The 23,954-nt window shown below is 41.3% G+C and overlaps 1 long non-coding RNA gene across 2 annotated transcripts; it reads left to right on the forward strand.

Moving 5' to 3' along the window:
- Positions 1-14,489: 14,489 nt before the first annotated feature.
- On the forward strand, positions 14,490-20,594 carry LOC137848328 (uncharacterized). Of its 2 annotated transcripts, XR_011091290.1 has the most exons (3): positions 14,612-14,788; positions 16,507-16,652; positions 17,226-20,594. It is a non-coding gene; the product is annotated as an uncharacterized lncRNA (long non-coding RNA). The 2 variants fall into 2 exon arrangements; XR_011091289.1 differs by lacking the exon at positions 17,226-20,594 and having other exon boundaries at positions 14,490-14,788; positions 16,507-16,654.
- Positions 20,595-23,954: the final 3,360 nt, after the last annotated feature.

Raw genomic sequence — 23,954 nt, forward strand, 5'->3', positions numbered from 1 at the left:
TGCCAGGCTGAAAAAATCCAGTTTTTAGGGTGGACACAAACATCCTGTGATCTTTAGCAACAGTCAGCTATGAGCTTTGGATTTCTGCAACTGCTTACGTTGATGTGTCATGGCTCACAAACTCAAGGCTGTCTTCCCAATGAGAAGGACAAGAAACATCTTCTTTGTCCTTGCTGCTATCTTTATTTGTTTGTTCATTTTTAAGATAAAAGCTTAGGCTTTCTTTTGTATTTCTAGGTCCCCAGAAATGGTGAGGAGGATCTGGGAAAGGAGAGGGGAGGAAGAGAAGAGGAGTCAGGCTGCGGGGGGGATGCAAAGACTCTGATTGCTGATGATGGGACTGTATGGAAAAGGTGAGTTCAAAAGATTATTCATTGCTGCAGCTTGAATGTACTTATGGTTGTACTCATGGATGTATCCAGACTTACTCAGGTCAGGATGGCAGAATAGACCTTTTCCCTTCACTATCTGATTTTCACTTAAAAATGCAGACTGTCCTAGGTGTTAAGAAGTGTTCCATCTAACATTGGAAAAGTCATTTGGCTAATACCTTATCCTAGAAAAGGCTGAGAAACAATCTGCTCCAAAGCCCTAGGTCATGTGTTTTCTTAGAAGATAATTTAGAAATTTCCAGACTGACAAAGACGGTGCTCAACTCTAGAGACATTAAGTAGCAGCAAACCGTAGGCCATGACCCACTTATTATCAGTCCTATTATCTGGTTTAAAAGTCATATTATCTGGTTTAAAAGAAAACAAGAAGCAGTCACATGGTGCATTTTAGTATCACTTCTTCACTGTGGGATTGCATGAAAGCACTAGTTCCTTGGAGCATTACAGTACATGAAGCAAATGCCTGGCAGCTAAGTGATTTCCACAGCTTGCTTAGGTATAGAGAATGCACTTGTCCCTTACAGCTGCAATGAAAATAGGGTGCTTTGTTTATTCATGAACGAAACAACAGAATGTGGAGGGAAGGAGAAACACCACTGAAGGACCACCCAAAGCAATTGGCTTCTCTTTCTAAGCAAGATAGTATGGAGTTAAATAGAACCACAGTCATAGCAGAAACCACCCCTCCTGTCCCCCACAAGCAGCATTGCATTGCTGCAATCAGTGTCATTCACAGCGACTGTGATGTGGTTGGGTGACCTCTTTCCTTAGGCTCTCCTCTGTTATCCCTCTCCAGATACTGCTGCAATGCCCTGTTTCCTAGAGTTTTCACTCCAGTGTTATGGTTTTTATTCTAGCTCCACAGTCAGACTCTTTTCCTGTTTTATAGCCATGACTGCTCTCAAATACTTATCAGACTTTATTTCCTAATTAGAGAGGTGTAGGCAGTACAACATGCACAATGCCAATAACGTGGTATTATCTGTGGCTTATGGATGTTTATTTTGTATCTGCCAAAACTGTGACTTTTTTTCCTGCCTGGCATAATGTTTTGGCAGTCTTTTGACATCAAAAAGAGAGATAGCTAAGCCTCATCTATGCCTCAACGAAATTCAAAAGATAACACTCCTTTGTAAACTTGGAAAGCTGTTACCACTCAATGCTGCACAGAAATTACTGTACAAAGAACAGGGCAAAGAAAAGATTAGATTTGATTTGAAAGTTCTGTTTTAAGACCCTGGAATCCCTCCCCATCCGTGCATGTGTATGTGATGGAAAGAGTTTTAGCAGCAGCATGTTTTATTAAGTAAACAATAGCAAGTTAAGACAGAAGAAAAGTATTTCCATTCTACTGACTTCTAAACAGCAAGTCTTCAAGCCTAGCAGTAACCCATGAATGGCTTTCAAGATCTGAGACTTCACAATGCTCTTCAACTTTACATTGCCTGTGTTTAAGGATATTTTAAAAACTTCAATGGAACTGTGAAAGCTGCAGAAATGACCTCGTGCTATTCACTACACCTACAAAAATATGAGCATTCAGTTTTGAAGATCACACAACATTTTAACTGTTTTTAGGGGATTTCTACATAACTGATAATATCCCATTGTTCTGAAAGCTCATTTTCATTTTTATTTTTATTTTTTTTGTCATGCAGTGATATTGCTTGAAACTGAAATCTCAAGTAAATTCCTAAAACGAGTTAAAAAAGAGAAATAGAAGATGCAATGGAGAAATTACTCACTTCTACTTGTCAAACTGTTTTCAGTCCTGAATGTACACACAGAAAGCAGCACTCAAAATTTCCAGTTTCATGTGTTACAATAGATTTTGCAAACGTGCCTGCACCTTTCAGAGTCAAGCAGGGAAGAAGGTCAATAGTGGAAAGACACTCAGTAGTGGAAAACAGTGGAAGTCTTATGGATTTTTTTATTTTTATTTTTTTGGATGGGAGGATTTAGCTCTCAGATTGTATATATATATATATATATATATATATATATATATATATATATATATATCTGCGTACTTCAACACATGCTCATAGCAGATCCTACCCATAAAAATGAATATGTGACATGAAAAATCTGACAAGCATTCTGATGAAAAATCTGTTCATCCAAGGCAGGGTATTAGAATAAGGGAGTTTAAGCCAAATTGTATCCTCATTAAGTACCTAAATCCACAGCAACACTGAAGTAGGTGAAGATCTTAGAAAAGGTTTTTAGAAAAGGTCTCCCACTTGATGCAATGATTCTACCTCACTCCTAAAGAGCTGCCATTTGTGGGCTGGTGTGTGGAAAAGAAGAGGGATTGGGGATTCTAAAAGCAGGCCTCCCTTGCACACATAAAAGTGTAATTCCAGCTAAAAGGATCCCTGGGAGAAACAACATCAAGCTGCCTTCTTGAAGATGTTGTATATCTGATGGCCATATTTTCACTGAATAAGCTGCCTTTCATGACCCCAGCAGTCTAGGAAGTTCAACTGCTCCCCTGGCACAGGTCAGTGTTCGTTCAGCCTGCTGATGCTCCGAACCTGATGTGCAGTGGCACTGTAATATTTTGCTGGTGCCAAGCACGAGAAACTGAAACTGGCATGCATGTCTGTGGTAATTACCACAAGCTCCCTGGTGCCTGTTTCAGGGTCATGAAATACCGTTGATGTGATTTTTTAAAGACTTGCTACTTGTGACCTGCAAACCTACATCCCAAGCAAGGGCATGTGAACGACTGTATTTTGAGAACTCTTAGAAAGCTGCTCTTGATCATACTGCCTTCAGCTTCTCTGCCTCCTTGGAGCTTTCTAGCAAGTAATTCAGCTTTCTAGCAAGTAATTTTACATTAATATTCACGTGTGAAACATTCAATATCCCATAAAGAAAATTTTCTTTCTAAGGGTGCATAAATCTTGGAGAGTGGATCATTTGGATAGTTAGAGATGAAAGAGATGCAGCAGACCAAGCTGAAGGACCAGTGGCAGCAGTCACATGTTGCAGCAAGGGAAATTCCAGTTGGATATAAGGGAAAATAAAATCTCACTGTGAGTGGTTTAAGGACACAAAACATCATGAAATTTCCATGCCTCAATATTGTCAGGATGTGATCAAGCAAAGTCCTGAGAAAACTGTGCTGGATTTAGAGGCAGCCCTACTTTAAGCAACAGGCTAAATGAGATGACCCACAGAGCCCCTTCCACTCCTCCCAAGCTACTGCACATGTGGTGCAGCGGCCATACCTCTGTGCTGCAGCATCACCCTGGTGCAGCCATGTGCCAGGTGACATCCCAAGGCAATTCCTGAGAACGAGCTTACAGTGTGGCTCTGCTCAATGCACAGTATGAAGATTTTACGGATGTTCAGGCAACTGTAATTCATAGTAAGCTCTCACATGGTGGTTTTCATTTTATTCATACTTGAGGACTGTGACTTTTAGATATATGAAGTGTTCCCTTTTGTTGCCTCTAAAGTAACCATTCATATTTGAAGTTTAATCTTCCCTCTTAACTCAAACCTAAACTCCAAAATGATGGCACTGCTTTTTTCTTCTGTTGTTGCTCCTGTCCTAATACAGACAGTACGAATACATTTTTGGCCCTTTTGCATTCAGCAGAACTTTTAAAAATTAATTTTAATTAAATAAGATTTATCCCATGGCTCAAAAAATTTTAAATAAGATCTTTCTTTCCTTGATTTACAAGCCACTAGTGTGTACTTATTACTGCACCAGCTAATTTTTAGGCAGTATTACCTGCCTAATTTAATGTCTACATCTAGATCTGCCGTAATACCTTGCAGAATTAATAGTTGTATCTGTGTCTGGGATTATTTTTTTCTCATAAATTGTAGGTAGCATTTTTGTGAAATTAATCTCAATTTATTATTTTATAATTAATATTACAAACAGGTAGTGTTTCTCTGTCTCTATATGCATGTCTGATTTCTCAGTGCAATTCTGTTCTTTTGTCTCTCTGAAAAAAATATTGATATTCTCAACCTCTGCATATTTATTAACTAACACTGGATTTGACCCTATTCTCAGACCCTAATTCTTATTTTATCTGTATTCTGTGTCCGGAGTCACAATTATGTGGTGTGTTGCACAACCATTTGCACCTCATGTCAGTTAAATATTTGCTGGAAACGTTTCTGTATGTATGCCCTTCATCACAACTCTTCCTCATTCTTTCTGTAAGAGAAAATGCCAGTGTAGGACACGTGCTAAAATATGTCCTGACTGTATGTAAGTTTCTAAAAGCAATAGAGGCTGCTAGCCCAGGATGACTTCCTTGGAAATCTGCTTTTATGACATCTGACTTTCTTTTATTATATATATATGCAAAATTAGATCTGTAATTATGAGTCCTATTATCCTGCCCTTTCTAATCTTGTGACAGATAGTCCCTCTGGCATTCAGTAGTACTTAGGTAGAAGATAAGATAAGTTTAGGAAGATAAGTTATTAAGTTGGATTGTCAACACACCATCACTCGATGACAAATGGAAAGGCTGGATGATTGGTAGAAGTAGAAAAGAAAATTGTTACACATTGAGATTCTAACTGAAACAGTGCCTGTGAGCACCTATATGGAAAACCAGCGGAGAGCTGCCCGATGGGTTAATGTTTGAGCTTAGCATCTTTATTTAGAAAAATGAAATTGGCAGGAAAAAAAAAAAAGGGGAAAAAAAAGGAAGAAAGGAAAGAAAGGAAAGAAAGGAAAGAAAGGAAAGAAAGGAAAGAAAGGAAAGAAAGGAAAGAAAGGAAGAAAGGAAGAAAGGAAGGAAGAAAGGAAGGAAGAAAGGAAGAAAGGAAGAAAGGAAGAAAGGAAGGAAGGAAGGAAGGAAGGAAGGAAGGAAGGAAGGAAGGAAGGAAGGAAGGAAGGAAGGAAGGAAGGAAGGAAGGAAGGAAGGAAGGAAGGAAGGAAGGAAGGAAGGAAGAAAGAAAGAAAGAAAGAAAGAAAGAAAGAAAGAAAGAAAGAAAGAAGGAAGGAAGGAAAGAAGGAAAGAAAAGCTTAGAGTGGAAAGAAAAGGAAGTAAAAAAATGATTTATTTTTTTTTTTTTATAATACTAACCAGCCTTTTTTCTCATTTTTTTCCTTCCTTCCCAGATTTCTTTCAAGCTTACTTGATGCAAACTGCCTGGGAGATACTGGCTTTACCAAGGATTGCTAGGAGGCCTGAGTATCCCCTCATGTTGGGAAACAAGCTTCTGGCTTCAGCATAGGCAGGTAAGGTCGATCTGGAGGATGCCTGTTTCAGATCATACAGAAAAACTCCTGAAGAAGTGATATGAAGCAGCTGCAGAAGACATGTTCTTAATATGCGATTATTCCAAGAAAATGTGAAAATGGGGCTCTACTTCCAAGAACAGTCAGAGGCAGCAAGGAGCCAAGCAGGGGAATCTGGGTCTGTGCTGTCACACATGTGGCCTTAGCAATCACTCTGAGGCAAACCCTCACACCACAGTTTTGCATGTTGAAGCTGGAGTGCTGGTTCCAGTCTAAGATGAAAAGGAGGAGGGAAAAGAAGTATTAAGAATATTTTTTTCTGGTAGTAACATTCCACAAAAACTGATTATTATTTATTTTTTTTTTTAAGATTGCAACAGCAAATTCTTAATAAAATTGCACACAACTGAAATAAAAACCAATGGCGCTAAATCAAGCCTTCTGTGAACTAAGCCTCTAGGCTAAACTGCATCTTCAATGGTCAGTATGGATTTCTGTCTGAAATATGCTTTTACAGATGGCCTAAATTTTCTGTGCTGGAATATGTTTCTGCCTCGACCAAGGAAATTCTTCACAGGCTTACCAGACTGCTACCCTAGCCCAACTTCCAGCTTAATTTTTTTCAAAACTGGGGCGAACAAACTTCTCTTTCACCACATCTTTAATAAAATATTTGTCATCAGTGACCTGCAGCGGCAAACATCACTCATACACTATTTTGGGGCAAAATAAGAAAGTGTGAGGCTTACAGCAGAGACACTGCTGTGGACCTTTTGGGTGCATCTACACCACTTCTCAAGTTTGCCCTCAAGGTCCACCACCCTGGGTCTGGAATACTCTTGCTCCCTTCCCTGTACATCCACAGCATCTGAGGCATGACCATGCTGCACAAAGCTTTTGTACTGCTGTCCCACAAACCACTGTGGCTTGTTTCTAGCCTCTCTTAGCACAAAAAATGACGAAGAGGAGCAAAGAGGGAAAGGGAATGTGAGGCCGAGACATGTTCTCTGAGCTGACAAACACTCTTTCCAATGGCCCTTTTAAGCAAGGGCTGTACCAGTTTGTTGTGCCCGTGCCTGTTGTCCCACACAGTATTGGTAGGCTGGCATCCAGCCCAGTGTGTGCATATGTGCACATGTGCATATGTATACATGCATATGCAGAAGGCTAATTTTAGACAGAAGGTTTCTCCTTGAGGTGCTGAGCCAGCAAACAACCCACTCATTGTCAGGTAAACCATGCTTCATCCCCAACAGAAGACAAGAGAATTCATTGCTCTCTGCTTATTTTCCTCACTTGCATAGGCCATCAGCAGAGAGGAGTCCCCAGAGCCAGCTCCTCTGCAGCTCCCTCTCCCCAGGGAGCCATCAAGAGGACAGGACCAGTGAGCTTGTGCCTCCAGTTGCCCACTACCAGATACTCTGGAGGGGGGACCTAATAGTAAGCCAGGTCTAAACACTCTGGGACGGAGGCAGCAATGGAAGACAAGCAGTGTTAGAAAAGCTGCCTACGTAGTGTTGGAAACCTCCAAATTAATGTGTGTTGCACTAGCAGCACTTTGCCCAAGAAAACACAAAACCCTCAGAAAGACCTGTTCCATCCTGTCCCTTCAGATCAGACTCCAGATCAAAACTGACAGCTCTCTGCCTGGGCAATCCAGGCATATGACCTAGAAAGAAAAGGGCAGTGTAGTTGCTACAGGGAATTTCTGGGAAAACAAGAACAATGTAATGGCACTGTAAATTCCCCATGGCTGTTCAGCCTTTCTGCGTCTGCCATCATCACCTGCCTGGGGCTTCTGGACCTCTCTATGACCAGACCAATGGGAGTGATGGATCTGGAGATCATCCAGGGAAAGCTGGCAAGGACTTCTTCAGAATACAGCTCTGGGTCTAACCCCCATACCCTATGAACTGACACGATTCCAGGAAAAAAGGGATACATCTGCTTCCTCCTCCGGAAGGGTGAAGAACCAAATGAGAACAAAAAACAAGTGTCTTGGGACAAGGTGTTTTAGGTTCAACCCTGTAGTCATGACCCAAGGGCCTGGCATGGTTGCCCAAAGATGAGGAGGGTGCATGCAGAGGATGGGTGCTGCCTGCAGAGCGGGTGGCTGTCCCTGCAGTCATATCCTCCAGCCTGTGTGCTTGCTGCACCGTGTGCGTGTGCTGCAGCACATTGGCTTCAGGAGTGCTGACACGCAAAAAGGAACCGGTACGCAGCACAAAGTCAAGAGAACAGGCAGGTTTGCATCTGTGTGAGGTGGTACACACCTGATTTTGTTGTTCCCAGTGGTAATGCTCAGGGGTACTCCACAAGCCTGGAGGTTTGTGCCTGGCATTGCACTTGGGTGTTTTCCCAGTGATCTGTGTGTGATCCAAGACAGGACCATTCAACTTCACAAATCTGTCAGATGAAGTTATGATGCTATAGCACAGTATTCAGGGCACTACAGCCTCTTTAGTGAACTTTGGGTCACTTTGTTCCTTTTGCCACAGGTTCTCAGCTCTAAAAGAGAAGTAAATATGCCTTATGTCTCAAGGGTACTCTTAGTCTGAGCTGTTAATTACCGTAACATACAGTTATTACAATAATGGAGACTATATAAGCAGATAAGAAATTCTGCCGTGCTTAAGCAAAGGAAAACACCATTAAATAGTTATCAGTAGAAACTGTAAATATCATGTTTTCTCCACAAAGTAAACCATCCAGCATTGTGCTCCAAGTGTATTCCTTATGAGCTCAGTCCATGTTGCATGGAAATTACCCTTTTTGCAAAACTGTTTGTTTATGCACTATGGTGTGGGCAAACACAAGCTCTGCCTACTCCCACTCCAAGCTAAAAAAGCAGTGAGGCTGTACTAATGCAGGTAATATAGGAGGAAAGCACCCTGGGTAAAAGCCTGAGAGCAAACTGGATTGGTTTGCCATAAACAGTGGCTGAGCTATTCCCCTGGCCCCCAACTCACAGAGGGAGAGTTTTCTTCAGTAAGCCCCTCATTTTTCCTCCACTCCGACGCAACAACTGCTGAGGTGGGGAAAGCGGTTTGAAGCTGCAAAAAAAGAAGCAAGTGAGAGAGAGAAGCATAGCTCTTCTTTGCCTGTGATGGCTGCTTGCTAACTTCTGTGCATAAGAGTATTGCAGTGCTTTTTACTGAAGTCAGAGAAAGTCAGCTTTAAGAGAAGAAAATAATGTTTAAAGAAATTCTGTTTGCCTTCACACCAGACTGATTTTTCACAGTCTGTTTCTATATATCTGAAGCCAGGCATTGATAATGGAAGCCCTGGCACGGCTGCTCTCAAGTGAGCGGCACCAGCAGCTGTTGCTGGAGACACTGCAAACAGGGGAGTAAATCCTGCAGCCTTGGTACGGCCCCAGCTCCATCACTAGGGACTGCAGGATTTGTCCTAACCTACTTTTTCCTCCAGTGTTTCAAAGTTCCAAATGCGCTTCAGAAGACTTCCACTTTTGAAAAGATGGTATCTAATTTACAGAAGTCTGTAGCTGATAAAGTATATTTCTGAATAATCTGCTGGCATATTTTCAGAAGGAAGTATGATCTGATTTAAACAAGTGCTTAAAGAGGTTGGTGGTTTTTTGTTGTTGTTGTTGCCTTTTTTTTTTTCCAAGAAATGTTAATCTTTTTAGAATCAGATACCCAGGAGACTCTTTAAAAATATTTTTTTTTTCCTCTTCCAAAATCTCTACTGCCAGTGCACTTTGTGAGAGGAGAAATTCCTTACACTTCTGAAAAAAAAAAAAAAAAAAAAAAGACCTATGGCTAGACCTTCTGTTTTAATCCAGAAGATTTCTGACATAAGGACATTTTCTTGTTTAATACATTGCTAAAGTATGCTGTTGACAGATACCCTGCCAGTAGTGATTTCCCCTGGGAAAGTGAAGTAGTATAGACTTCCTTCCTCATCTGAGAAAAAACAACAACACTGAAATGTGTTTTTCCAGGCAGCTGGTCAAGGAAGCAGGTGTCAGGCTTATAAGAAAGTCTGCAAGTTCTGCATCACAGCCCCCTTCTTCCCTTGCTCAGCTGAGGGCAATACCCAACTAACTCTGAGACCATTCCTTGTGTGAGTAAGAATACACTTCCTTGTTACCCCAAGGCTCATTTAGCCTATGCTATATATAATTTGATAGTCATTTCTCCTGCAAGTCATAAAAACAACTTCCAGTTCATGTTGTCTGCGTTTCCTGCCACAGCTATCTGTCGTTTATGGAAGCTCTGCAATTTGTCTGGCTGCCTGGTTTGGATAGTTTTCAGGCTTGGCTATATTTTCTAATTTCGTAAACCTCCTTCCCAGCCTTCTCCTCTCCTTTTTGCCCTGCAGCAGCAGTCATTGAGCACGTACAGCTATCCTTCTGATGAGCCTCCATCTTCCATTCCAGATCAGAACCAAAGCTTGACCTGTGCACCTCAGTCCCTGGAGGGCTCTCTCCACTTGCACACAGGTACCTCACCACATCCCTCCACCAGCACAGCACCAGCCTGCACTGCATCCTCATGCCCCCACATCACTGCAGCCCCACACCCCCATGTCACCGTGGCCCTGTGCCCCGCTCAGCACCGATGGCTTGTTGCTTTCCACCCTCCGCTGATCTTCAGGTGGTGAATCGCGGGTTATTACTGCGCTCTGTGGAGCTTTTCAGAAAGCAAGCTGAAGCAGGTGCTCCAGAGAATGAGATGAGATCATGTTGCATTTCATTGTCTCAAGAAGTGTTTGGCAGGCAGGTATGCCATCATATGCCATGGCAACAGCTGATGGAAGAGGAGATGTTACAAATGTGCACAAGACAGAAGTCACTTACGAAGTTGGTATTTGCAAGGGCTTCTGCACAGTGCTATATGAGACATTATCATTTACTTCCTTTTATTATTTCCTTCTTTTATATACTCCAGCTTTGCAAAGAGGAAATAAAAAATGGCAGCTTCTCAAATTTGGGTAAATTTTGGCAACAGTCAGATTTATAATGGTGATTATTGTTTGCAGGTGGTTTCCTTCAGTAAGGGCTAAGGGTGCCTGTTTTTTAGTGGATAAAGTGAGGTAAATCCCTAAGTGTACAACAAAAGGAAATAACAATGAAGGGAGAATATAAAAGCAAGTGGCACACAGGCTTAGAGAAATAGATTTACCATTAGAAACAATGCAGTGAAATCCTGCTAGTGTCTGTTACAGGTATCAGCAATAAAATAAGAGCTTAGGTTGTCATTTTGCCTTATTTTGTAAAGCTTTTTTATTAAGGTACATTGCTCAAGGTGCTACTTCCACGTATTTTGCTGCACATCTGTGTCTTTTTTCTCCTGAATCTTTACCTTCTGACAAAGTAAACTAACTCCCCTCATACTCATATGAATCCTCACCAGATGAGAGCATGTTCAGTGCTTGGTCCAATCTAGTCTTTGCCCTGTGTCAATGTATTCCAATCCAAGAGCCAGTCCATTAGCAGGACATTGCCAAATGTTTCAGGGTGGCTTCTTATGTTTTAACTCTAAATTGAATCATTAATTTTGATCTCCCATCTAGCTATTCATTTTCATAAAACTCAAAATAACTTATTTTAAGTCTTCTGCTTCCATTTTAAATATGCCCTCAACTGATCAATGGGCTTAAAACTTTCTAGAGGCAAAATGGCAGCAAAATGGTCAGAAATACAGTTAGCAAGATACCCTAAGCTTTATTCTGCAAGGAGGCCGTGCTGAAGGCATGGCTGCTGCACAGATGGCACTACCATTTTACATTTATTTTAGATCTCTTCACTGAACAATTCTGACACCTCAGCATGTGGGCCACAGCAGTTGTATCCTCAAGGTATAACAAGGATATGTGTGAAGACAGGAAGGCAGATTATCTTCTGCTCATGCAGTGAAGTGAGATGCTTGAAACTGGGACTGACTCTTGGGCTTACGGCTAGATCTGAAAAACGTTACATTTTCAAAAAGATCATTGAATCAAGAATATCCCGAGTTGCAAGGGACCCACAAGGATCATTTCATCCTATGCCTGGCTCCACACAGGAGGACATACATACATATGTCTGAGTGTTAACTCAGATGGTATGTCTGAGAGCACTGTCCAAACACCTCTTGAATTCCTACAGGCTCAGTATTGAGACCACTTCCCTGGGGAGCCTGCCCCAGTGCCCGACCACCCTCTGGGTGCAGACCCTTTCCCTAACCCCCAGCCTGACCCTCCCCTGTCCCAGCTCCATGCCGTTCCCTCGGGTCCTGTCGCTGTCCCCAGAGAGCAGAGCTCAGCGCCTGCCCCTCCGCTCCCCTCGTGAGGGAGCTGCAGGCCGCCATGAGGCCTCCCCTCAGCCTGCTCTGCTCGGGACTGAGCAAACCAAGGAACCTCAGCCTCTCTTCATACATCTTGTCCTCCTTTGGATACATTCTAATCATTTTACATTTGAAGACTTTTCTCCCATGCTACAGTCCAAAGCCTAAGTGGCTAGAACCCTCTTGACTGGCCTGAATACAAATGGCTACAACTATTCCATGGAAAATTCCCAATTCTTGGACATCAGTATGTCCACTCATGTATCTCTGCTGTATTGGGGTGAAACCTGGTTGCAGGCCACACCACCAAAGGAAACTGACATGTGTGCAACAGCTAGGGGACACAGCATTCTTCAGCTAAATGCCCAAAGCTGGAATTTGAGTCCTTCTCAAGGAACACAGAGTGGCAAATAAGATGGAGATGCTATGTGCTTCTTTGGATCTGCATTTTGACCTCTTTGTTCCTCACATCACCCTTTCCAAGTACAGTCACTTCTTATTCACAATTTCTATCCCACTGGGAAGACATTAGGGACTCTCTCACAGCCTGCATTTTTACTGTGCCCAGAACTACCCTACTTTGACATTGTTTTGGACTGTTTACTGCTACTTGAATAAAAAAGAATAGTATTATCACACATTGGTAGTGACAAAGAAGTAACTGTATGTGTGATATGCGCTGATTCAAAACTGTAGTTCCAGCTTTGAAACTCACTGTTGTAGCTGTGCCATGCACAATTCCAATCAACAGCACTCTTACAGCATTACAGACTGGTAAGAAAGAAGGGAGGTTGCTTGCCAAAGTCAGATGGCAAAGTGGGATAGATCTTACTAATATTTCTGAAAGGCGAGGCAGTCTCCCTGCTGGTCCTTTTCAGTTACTGTCAAGAAAAAACTGCTGAGCTAGGTAAATTGGTAGCGACAAGGTCATTTGTTCTTCCTTATGAACCAGTTCATGCATGTGACAAAGCACCAGGAAGCAGACAGTGATATTGTTTTTACTGAATGGTAGTCAGTACAACATGTGTCCAGCCTGCTTGCCGCTCTTCTGCAGCTTCAGTACATATAGTAATCATAGCTTATGTGTGCTTGGTCTTCTTCCAGAAACCAATAGAGGGTAACAAAATTAGATCTCCAGTAAGCTAAAACACCAGCTATAGCAAATATTTTGTGAGACTGTTGGCCTGCTGCTGTTTATATCCAAACCAAATCCTGCAAGTAACCTGAACAGCAGTTTAAGCATGTCATGTAAGCTGTTTGCATGATGTCTGCACAAAGCCAAGAATGGGTTTCTTTTTTATTGTGAAGGAAAGCTAATGAAATGTTCCATGTCATCTCCCTGTACTCTGCTCTGGTAAGGCCGCATCTTGAGTCCTGTGTTCAGCTTTGGGCGCCTCGCTACAAGAAGAACATCGAGGCCCTGGAGCATGTCCAGAGCAGGGCTATGAAGCTGGTGAAGGGCCTGGAGAGCAAGTTATATGGGGAGCAGCTGAGGGAACTGGGGTTGCTTAGTATGGAGAAGAGCAGGCTCAGGGGAGACCTTATTGCTGTCTACAACTACCTGAAAGGAAAGTGTGGGGAGCTGGGGGTCAGCCTCTTCTTACAGATAACCAGTGATAGGAGTAGAGGGAACGGCCTCAATGGTGCCAGGAGAGATTCAGGTGGGAAAAGAGGAGGCATTTCTTCTCAGAAAGAGCAGTCAGGCACCAGGACAGGTTGCCCAGGGAGGTGGTGGAGTCACCGTCCCTGGGGGTGTTCAAGGAAAGGTTGGACGTGGTGCTTAGGGACATGGTTTAGTGGGCAACATTGGTGGTAGGGGGATGGTTGGACCAGATGATTTTGGAGGTCTTTTCCAACTTTGACAATTCTATGATTCTATGATTTCCCATCAGTATTGCCTACTATAGGAGATTTTCAATGATAGCCTCAAGATTCCTGTTATACTGATGATTAGTGTGTGTGTAACAACCCTTTAAGAGACAAGAATATACAATGAAGCCATAGTTGCCAGTGGGAGAGCTGCTAGCCTGATAGAGAGGAGACACAGAGATCTCTTGTTATTGTCCATGTAATTATAATAAAGACTCATCTTAGTTAATAAGCTCTGAGTCAAACTTCCCCTTAGCCGGATTTAAAGAACATTGCCATTAATTAGCTACACATGTAACTGCGAGTGAAATCCTGGAAGCTATGCTGAAATCAGGAGTGGCCCTATCTGAACGCAGCTGTATTTTGCTCTCCTCAAATGCAAATGCAGTTTTTACAAATATGTTCCTGTATAACCTAAGTTTTACTTGTAAGGGCTTACTTTGATGTAATCAAACTTGCATTCAAAGCAGACTTAAAAAGCAGTTGTTACAAAAGATAAGAAAATACGAGAAAGATTAAACCAGAAAGTATATACATCATCAAAAAGTATTTGAGGAAATGAAATGAGCTGTGCTATGAGAATGACAACGAAGCAAGCTTCATTTTCTGAGTATTTGTATGCATTGCCCATAACCTTCCCCTCAAACAGATTGCTTGTAATAACCCCAGGTCCCAGCAACCCCCTTCACCTCTTCCCTCTTGTTCTCCATTCCATGAGGGACAGCAGGTGTTGTAACCCTGAGCTGACTGGGCAGACAGCCACTGCCAAAAGCAATGTATAACAGCTAAGCTCTGCCCACCATTACCTCCCTGGGCTACTCATTTGATTCCCTCTATTCCATACAGGCACTGAGTTTCAAAAAAAGTTTGTAGGACTGCCCTTGCTGACTTCTCACATCTCTCCTTCTGTATGGCATTGCACTCACTTGAAATCTGTAAACGGTGACTGGGAAGGAGAAGGGAGATAAAAGCCATCAAAAATAAATGGACAGGAATATGGTCAATGACACTAGGTAAGTCTTCTTCCATTAGAAAATCTGGATAAAAAAGAGCAGAAGTTAAGTTATTTATGAACCAACACAGCAACCATATTGTCAGAGAAAAGAGATGTACTTGAGCCATGGGGAATGAAAGACCTGTATTGCTGCTTTGCTAGTTATTTATCCCTAATTGCATACTGACCTCTTGTTTTATTTTCCCTGACCTGCAACTTGAAAAAGGAGCCACAAATATGGGACCTGGATTATAGAATCATTTAAGAACTTTCAATGTAATGTAGCTTTTGAGGTTAGTGAGAAAGGAAACGGGGCTATTTCTATATCTCTAACAGCTACAATAGTTTAATAATTTGATGTTAATAATAGACCTTAGTCCCTAAGCTCAGTTACCTTAACAGAGTATTTCTGGTGTGTATTTGCAGTTCTTACATGGTAGTTCCAGCTGTTGCAGTCTTAAGTTAAAGATCGGTCAGAAGTATTGCATTTCTGAGAAACAACCCTTGTGATATTTTGCAGTCAGGATATCTGTGTTGTGAGGCATGCTCCATAGTGAAGTGATAGGCATATAACAAGCTGGTTGTCTGGCTGCTACATACCACAGATTAGTTGTCATGCCTTGGTCAAAACAACAAAGCGTGAAATACTTTTCCCTTTACTGAGAAATACAGCATGTCATAATAAAATTGAGGCTCCTCTCCGATCTTATGGAAGCAACTTCCTTTATACATTTTTTTTCTCAAGAAACTATTGGAGCAATCAGATAAAACAAAGAATATTTGCATTATCTTTCATCCATAATTTGTATAGAGTTACATGAATTAAGAATATCACTTGTACTTCTTCTGTCATAAGATAAAAAGAACCGCATATGAATGCGAACCATTCATTTTTATGGACTCCATGTTCCAGGGAGTTTAATCAATGTCGTTGCATGCTGCAATTTGCATCTGGATAGATTTCAACTGAAATAGGGCTAAAATCACAAGTAATTAGGCAACTCCCCCTCATATTCTGGGGGTTTATGCTATTCCAGTACACATATAGAAAGTATTGGGCTTGTGAATGATGCCAATAGGAGTACAATTGTAACAGAAAGACACCTAACACCTTCTTGGATTTCGTGAATGTTGCATTTTCTAACCCACCTTCAGAAATACTTGATACTCTGCACATTTTGCCCAGATTTTTTTTAAATGTTAATTAGGTGCATAACCAATCTGGGGGAGAAATTTCAAAGGTCACTTAAAGGACAAGCTTTGATGGGAACAAAAAACGTACAGTACTAGAGAGGCTGTTCACATCAGTTCTAAAAAAAACTCCAAAACCTTCTTTTTATCTCATAGAAGCTCAGGCATTTTGCCTCTCGATATATTGTACATGAACTGCAAAATCAGAACAAAAATCTGTCTGAGATGAATCTGTGACAAGGAAAAAGTTAAAAATTTTCTCAAGCAAATGACAAAAAAATGAAGAATCCAGAGACCAATTTACAACTCACTGAATCAGTTGTGTATGCAATTTTTGACCTATGTTTATACTAAGACTGGCATAACAGGTTTAAAAAATGTATTTTTGGTCATTATTGTGCCACAGTTCTCACGTGCATTTTGTGGTTCATTTACTGTCTAAATGTATCACAAACCCTTTTTCTGTACCATTTGTAGGATGCAATAGGATAATAGTAGACTTGCTTTGGGCATATCACAGTAATTGTCACTTCTTATCATTTCCAGGTCATTAAAAGGTATCAATCACCAAGGAGTACCCTGTAAAAACCTGCCTTGTCAGTCATCAGTTGAAAACCTTTTCAAATTCCTGTCACAGAAGTAATCGTGGTGCTGCAGCAGCTGTTATGGTCTAAGGACATAGTTGAAGAAAGGTCTGTGGGAAAGGAAAAAACTTCTTTTAACAGGCTAGTTAGTATAGGTGGAACAAGAAGACTAGGCTTGCAAGGGATGTATCCTGTTCTTCAGGTCAGAAACAATCAGAGCAAAATTAGGAGCAATAAGAGCATAGAATCATAGAATAACCCTTTTGGGAGGGACCCACATGTATCATTGAATACAACTCCTGAGTCCCCAGAGAACCACACCAAAAATCAGAATCCCTGTCTGAGAGTATTGTCCAAGCACCACATGATCTCCATCAGGCTCGGTGCTGTGCCCACTGCCCTGGGGAGCCTGTCCCAGTGCCCAACCACCCTCTGGGTGCAGACCCTTTCCCTAACCTCCAGCCTGACCCTCCCCTGTCCCAGCTCCATGCCGTTCCCTCGGGTCCTGTCGCTGTCCCCAGAGAGCAGAGCTCAGCGCCTGCCCCTCCGCTCCCCTTGTGAGGGAGCTGCAGGCCGCCATGAGGCCTCCCCTCAGCCTGCTCTGCTTGGGGCTGAGCACACCAAGGGGCTTCAGCTGCTTCTCATATGTCTTGTCCTCTAGATCACTCACTGTCTTTGTAGGTAAAATAGAAATACAAGTCAAATGAAAGGAAGATGATATCTATGGAGATTCTCACTCATCTTAACCTCCTACTTGACAGAGGTAAAAAGGAGCAGCTCCAACACCGACAACATCTTCCAGCCTCTGGTTCATGCTGTCTTTCATGTCAGCTAGGATTAGCTCTTTAAACACAGCAGATAGGCACTGTCCAGTCAAACAGTAGTACCTGAGCATACCACTGGCTACATCTCCCTATCTTCTAGTAAGAGAATGTTTTCTTACTAATATCAGATTTCCACACTTTTATATATCTTTTTCTTGAGCTTTGTTGGTAACTTGCAAAGAAATTTTGGTACATATAGAACAGTGAGCATCCACCACAAGGGATCACTCAAAAATTACAAGCAATATTTAAGTGGAAAATGTGCATATTAAGGTTACTGTGTGCACGGATATTTTGGCAATTCATTTGGAAAAATAAACAAATAAATAAATAAATATGAAATAGCAAAAAGAGTGTTCAGTGTAAGTGAAGGCTGGTGGTACAAATTCTAGACACTATGAAAGAAGAAACAGACTTCTTTGTAGCTCCCTTTCATTCTGTCCCTTCAAGAGATTTGCTGCTTTGTCTTTTATGGTTATGTCAACAGTCTGTTGCTTGTTTCAATAATCTGTTTATTTTTGTGACCTATAGGCTCATAGAATACTGAAGGCTCTTTAGACACTGGTGAAGAACTGCAAGCTAGGGACGTGCAAGAGCTTCCCCATGTGCCAGGGTGAGGGACAGCCCTGGGGGCAGAGTTGGCACAGTTGTTAGACCTTATGGAACTGGCTTTTGCAAGCAGGACAATGAATGTGGAACTAACTATTTTCAGAACAAAACACAAAACTCATGTTCAGTTTGGCTTTTCATATGTTCAAAGTTAAACAACATAACTAATCCCTCACGCAAAGAGACACCACAAATTTCACAGTTAGAAACATACTCACAGACCTTCACAGACCTAATCAAACTATTTTTCAAAAAGTTGGGAAGGTGACAAGGAACTGGCACATACTGAGGCAATGGGGATATGCAGATCATGACAATCGCATGATAGACAGAGCAGATCCAAGCCAAGCTTAAGAAGAAACCCCATGGGCATACTACATAAGGGACTACACAGGACACATCTCCATGTTTCATGGTGAAGAAGTAGGTTCAGTTGCTTTTTGTGTGGTCCTGGCACACTCTTTTTCCCTTGCTTTTCCATACCAGTTCTCCTTGCTGTTTGTAGCATTTACAGTATGGATGAAGTGGTTCATTTGTCTTGGATCCATTGGCTTTTGTTTTCTGGTTTTTATTTTTGTTTCATTTAGTTTTGTTACTTTGGAGGGTGGAGAGTAGGGTGGGGAGGGAGAAATAGATAAAGAGATAGTGAGTGCAGCAAGCCCCCAAAACTTGCCTAAGCTTTCACAGCCATTTTTGGTCCATGATGAGAGCTGCCTGCCCAAGGATAATGTGTTTGCTCAAACACATCAGATTCATCACCCCCACAGCACTGCAAGTGGCCAGTGCTGGAGGATACTTCAGCAAAAAGAAAATCCCAGTGAAAGGATATTTTTACCCCCACCTCACATCCACTAGCGCCTTTGTTTCTGTTTCTGCTGATGATGTGAAGATGAAAAGCAGATAAAAAGCAAGCAAAAGAAAAGAAAAGAAAAAAAAAAAAAAAGTAATTTCAAGCAGTAATCATTGGAAGCACGGTTCTCCTTGAAAAGGCAGCCATACCTGCTCAGTAAGCACTCTGAATAGAGTTACAGACTTTTTCCATTTTGTAGGATCAGATGAACCTGTGCCAGTGTTTCAGGGAGAGCTTCTGAAGCACTTTGGGCCAGGTTGTCAACAAGTGCAAAGAGTATAACTTTTTTTGCCAGTGTGAAGGGTACTTGCAGCATGATCAGAAACAGGATCTTCACAGTAAAGGCTTTTCACTTCATTAAGAATAGCAGAGAGAAATAAGGGGTTGCTCTGTATTAAGCAGCAATGGCTGGAAAGTGCAACATTCTAAGTACGTAATCTGTCGATGTGAAATTTCACAATGGGCATAGATCTAATTTAGAAGTGATCATCCAGTGAAATGAAACAAAATCAATTTTGCATTTACCAGCTGCACACTAAAATTGACTGTTACTGGGAAAGTTGACTTTAACAAAGTTAGCCATCAACAGATTCTTGTATCTAAGAGCAAGATGTGCTGATACTGATGTGCCTTTGTTATATTTTTTCCCCTGAAACTTCAAGTAGCATAATAACCCTGAGTTTTGAATAAATATTAAGACAGAAAAAGAGTGGATGACTTATTTTTAAAGGAAATACTATTTTATAGTTGTGTGATTTGTAATTGAATTACATTGTTTTCTCTTAAAAATACATGCAACAGTAATTAAGTGTGAAATTTTGGCAACCTATATTAAAGCTTAAATATATTGTGCCTTAATAACCTACTTCGCACAAAGAAAAAAAGAGGAGATCCAGACAGTGCATGATTACTAACAATATTTTAAAGAAGATTATAAACACAAAGCAAAACAAACAATAAAATGGACTTGGATACAGTTTACTGAAGTGATAATCCAGTCTGGGGACAGATTCAGCCTCCCCAGCAAATACAGAAAGACTGCTTTATTCATTTTAGTTTATTCAGCACAGGACATGTCAATGAAGTGTTCCCTCAAAGCTGAAAAATGGAAGTTAAAAGGAAACAATGCTTACTGTGAAACAAGGTGTGGGAGTCAGGAATCTATTAATTCTACCATCTGAAAAAATGTAGACCCTATGCCAACAAATATCCAAATCAACTAAAAACTTGTATCTTTTAGCAAGAAGTCAGAAACCTAAAGAGGACTTACAAGCTTAAGTATTTAATTAAATTAGATTTATGTTTCCTTTATTTGCAATATTTTCCTGCTTTAAATGCAGAAATAAAAGAGCATTCAAAATGAAAATGCAATTTGCAAACACATTTGAATGACTCAGATAACAGAGCATTACAAACTTCATGCAGAAAATCTTCAGAGCTATCCCAAGAAAGGAAGGGCTAAAGTTCTGAAATCCTGAACATGTGCGTTCTTAGTGAAAACTAATACACTAAATACACTGAGATAGCATGTAGAAGGGCAGGCATTCTAGAGAAAAATCAAAGAGGAGGTGAAAGGCCAGTAGCACTATTCAACAGGTGTACCTGAGATGATACTGGAAGCTACGTCCTGTGGCAAAGCCTTGGCTGCATAGCTAGGCAGAGACCTACCTAAATGTTTGGTTATCATTAAAGAGACAGCATTTCTTCTCTTTCTTCAAGAGAATGAGTTTCTCTTTGCCCTCTCCCTAAATCAAGCTTCATCTTACATGGCAGAAAAAAAAAAAAAAAAAAGATGTGTGATTGTGTGCTTTCATTTTTGTGTCCTTAGAGACATTCAAGGACCAAGTCATCAAGGTTGCCCTCCATAATATTCTCTTAGCCTTGGACTTCAACCTTATGTCTCCCAGATGATATCATTTTGAATTGCCTTATAGAATAAGCACAATTTGGAAGGGACCTTAAAAGATTATAGAATATGAGAATAGCTTGGATTGGATGGGACCTTAAAGATCACCCAGTTCCAAGCCCCCTGCCATGGGCATGGATGCCACCCAATAGATCAGGTTGCCCAGGGCCTTGTCCAAGCTGGTCTTGAGCACCTCCAGGAATGGGGCATCACAGCTTCTCTGGGCAACCTGTTCCAGGTGTATGGGGGATGGGGAAGGTGTTTTGAGTTTGCTTTTAGTTTCTCACTGTTCTAGGCTGCTACTGATAAGCAATAAATTACATTCATCTCCATATGCTGAGTCTGTTTTACCTGTGACAATAATTGGTGAGTGATCTCCCTATCCTTATCTCAACCTTTGAACCTTCCCATTATATTATCTTCCCCTTTTCCTTAGAAGAGGTGGAGTTTGAGAGCAGTTGTGGTGGAGATCTGCTGTCCAGCAGGAAAAAGCCACTACAGCTTTAAGCATTGGCATGCTGTGATGAGGTGCCTCCTGAGCCTTCCCCTCTTGATGGTGATAAAACCTAACTCAATCAGTCTTTCCTCATAGTTTCCTCATAGTTTTTTCAGCATTTATCTTCATGACCCTACTTTGGACTATCTACAGTCTGTCCACGTGTTTTCTGAGCTTTTGGAACCAGTACTGGACACGGCACTCCAGGTGTGACCTGACAAATGCTGAGTAGAGTAAGATGATCACATCTCCATTGGGCAGCACCACCCCCAGCCTACAGGAGGTGGCGGGAGTGGGCCTGGGGCTCTGGCATGGCTGCAGGATCTCCTGTGTAGGGAAGGGGCACACACTGCACCCCCTTGGCTCCCTCGGGGCACCTGGGTTAAGGGTCCTGTACCTGGGAAGGGGCAACCCTGGCTCTATGTACAGACTGGGGGATGAGATGCTGGAGAGCAGCCCCACAGAGAGAGATCTGAGGGTTGTGGTTGATAGGAAGCTGATTATGAGCCATGACCTAGTTTAGTGTCATCAGCAAGTTTTGGTGACAGTGTTTTCAGTCCCATCATCCCTGCCGGAGTTCAGGAACTATTTGGACGATGATGTCAGAAACATAGTTGGATTTTGGGGTGATCCTGTATGGAGCCAGAAGTTGGATGCCATGATCCCTGTGTATCCCTTTGAGCTTGGGATGTCCTGTGTTGAAGAGCATGGGGCCCATTATTGATTCCGTTGGGACTCCACTTGTAGCAGTCTGCTAGCCTTAGTAAAACCACTGATCATCACCCTCTCAGGCTGTCCTGTTACCCCATTTTCTACCCATTTTGCAGACCGTTCATCCAGTCTATATCTTGCTAGTTTTTCTAGGAGAAGGCTGGGGGAAATGGCATCAAACACTTTGCAGAAGTCCAGCAATGTACTTTGTTTATGGTTTCACTTGTCTTTGAGGTATATCGGGAAACTCCAGCTTGAGTGAAACGTTGATATGTAAAAATTAGAGCTGGGTAGATTGCCTCACATGCACTTAGAACCTTTAATACCCTGCTTCTAGATGCCTCATGGTTCTTCATGATGCAGGAGACTACCAAGGAAGTGCTTCTTCCCTTGTACTCATTCCTTTCTGCAGCTGTCTTTCACTTGTATGCTCTTGTGTGGTGCTGCCACAAGGAGCAATAAAAGAGCAAAGCCCAGTATGCCAGGTAGAAGATAGTCAGGTCTCAGATCTAACCCAGTCATGAACATCTATACTCGATTTTTTACAATGAAGATCAAGTTGCATCTTCCATGACCCAAGTCATGATTCTGACTATATTAAGCCCATCACTCTCAATTAGCTAATTAATTAATTATCTCACCCATCAGAAGAGGAAAGAGATGCAGAGTGGAATGAACTCAGCTGGTGCTCATTTGGCAATAGTTACAATTTTTCGTCTCTAAAACATTAAACTAACAGGATGATGAATGCAGGGAAGTGGTTTATGAATATTCCATACTTTATAACTTCAAAAATACATATAGTGTAACACTGCCTCTAGTATAAAAATAACCATTACCAAAATGTATGAACAATTCCCAAGCCTGCAGTGCCAGCACTCTATAAGAATGCAAAGCTGAAATACCAGTGTAGATTGCATCAGGAAAGTTCCAGACTCATTTTATTAGGTTTATTGAAATAGTAGAAAATCTAATCAAACAGATTTCAGAAAAGTGAAACAGATCACAGATAAGCAGTTTCTGTTCTTTGTGAAGTTAAACGTTTTCATAGTTACGTCCAGATGACAAGTAGCTTTGATTTTCCTCCGATAAGCGGATGTCTCTCAGTTAAAAAAAAAAAAAAAAAAAAAAAAAAAAAAAAAAAATGTGAAATGAATAGCTCATGTGCATATCTTATCTGTTTTGAATTGATTCAGTGTGGTTTCTTCAAAGAAGACTTAAAGTTGAGAAAATGTTAATCTGACCTAGTTGTACAAGCCAGAAGTAATTAATTTTGATCAGCATAGACCCAACAAAGTAAGAGACATCAAATGAAATACTCTGAGCCTCTTCAGTCTATTCTGAAAAAGCGAACTGAGTTATCCTCATAGAAACAGAGTATTTTCAACACTGCTGAAACAGAGTTGCTTGAACATCTCTCTGTTATGAATGTGGGTGGAGCTATATGCAATCTGTATCTATCTTTAATGCATTAAGATGATCTTTCATTCATTCTCATGAACAAAAAGAATGTAGCTATCAGTCAGAAATCCCCGGCAGAACAGGGAGAAAGCTGATCAAAACCAGACTTATTCCCCTTAAAACTAAGCAAGGAACAATGGTAATGCACTCAGAGTGGCTCTTAAAGGATGAAGCATACAACAAAAATCCAAATTTTGTTCCAAATAAGCAATGCTTTATGCCTTGTGAACTCCAAATTATATTAAAGCAGTGACTTAATACAAATAAAACTGATCTGTGGAGAGTTATGTAAACATCACACTACAGTTACCCAACAACATTTTCCATTGTAAGTGTTCATAAGAATATTCATTCTTACCACACTGGCTGGAGGCCAGGTATCAAAAGTTGCACAAATGCATTCAAGACAAGGAAATCTTAAACTGCTATTTCGTGGTAATGGCTATTCCCACCTAACGAGATGACGTTGGCACTTTGGCTCCATAGCAACAAGGCCAGATACATAATGATCACTACCAGCCTTCCGTTTTCTTAGAAAAGGCTGCTTTCTGCA

Source organism: Anas acuta, chromosome Z, assembly GCF_963932015.1.
Source record: "Anas acuta chromosome Z, bAnaAcu1.1, whole genome shotgun sequence".
Taxonomy (NCBI): domain Eukaryota; kingdom Metazoa; phylum Chordata; class Aves; order Anseriformes; family Anatidae; genus Anas; species Anas acuta.